Here is a 1,062-nt window from a genome sequence, read left to right as displayed (position 1 = left end):
ACCAACCTGCTTTGGAAGGCAGCCCTACAAGCTGATGAAATAATGACAACATGAGGCTTGGATCTGGATGAGGAGGTGAGAGGAAATTGGAAACTTTTTCTACATGCACTCAAATAAGCAAGTGGAAAAAACAAATAACAATTATGCCCAAATTTTTTAAAATTGTATTATATATTTACACTGAGTGGCCAGATTATTATCACCACCTCATCAATACAATGAAGTGAATTAGTTATGCAAATAATAATAATAAAACCGTGAGACTATTTGCTTAGGAAGTTTTCAATATTCAGTATTTTTGGAAGTGTCAATGAAGTACTGATGGGATGGTCATAATAATCTGGCCACTCAGTGTATATCCCTAACTGTGTTGGTTAATTTTTTAATTGATTTTTAGAGAGAGAAGAAGGGAGATGGAGAGAGAGAGAAACATCGAAGTGAGAATGAACCACCGATCTGCCTCTTGCATGTCCTCCACTGGGGCTCCAGCCAGCAACCCAGGCATGTGTCTTGGCCAGGAATTAAATGGGCAACCCTTCAGTGCACAGAGCAGCACCCAACCAACTGAGCCACACCAACCAGGGCTGCGATGGTTAATTGTATGTGTTTATTCAACTTGGCTGGCTATGGTACCCAGCTGTTTGGCAAACACATCTAGATATTGCTGTAAAGATATTTCTTAGATGTGATGAACTACGTTGAGTAAAGCAGATGACCCGCCATATTGTGGGTGGGTCTCATCAAATCAGCTAAAGTCTCAAGAGTAAAGACTGAGGTTCCTCTGAGTCTCCAGCCTGCTGTCTGCCCTGCAAATTTCAAACCCGCCAGCCTCTACACTCATGTGAGTCAATTCCTTAAAATAAACCTCTCTCTCTCTCTCTCTCTCTCTCTCTCTCTTTCTCTCTCTCTCTCGTATGAGCATACATATACACCATCTAATGTCACTTATAATATATGTATACTATATAAAGAAGACAACGTTTTAAAAAAGGGCTACAAGAGTATGAGGAAAAGTTGGCCTACAGAAATGTATGTTATAAAGTAGTAAACTGTTACTTGACA

This window comes from Myotis davidii, unplaced genomic scaffold (genome assembly GCF_000327345.1).
Source record: "Myotis davidii unplaced genomic scaffold, ASM32734v1 scaffold110, whole genome shotgun sequence".
NCBI classification, from domain to species: Eukaryota; Metazoa; Chordata; class Mammalia; order Chiroptera; family Vespertilionidae; genus Myotis; species Myotis davidii.
This window is presented reverse-complemented; position numbering follows the sequence as displayed.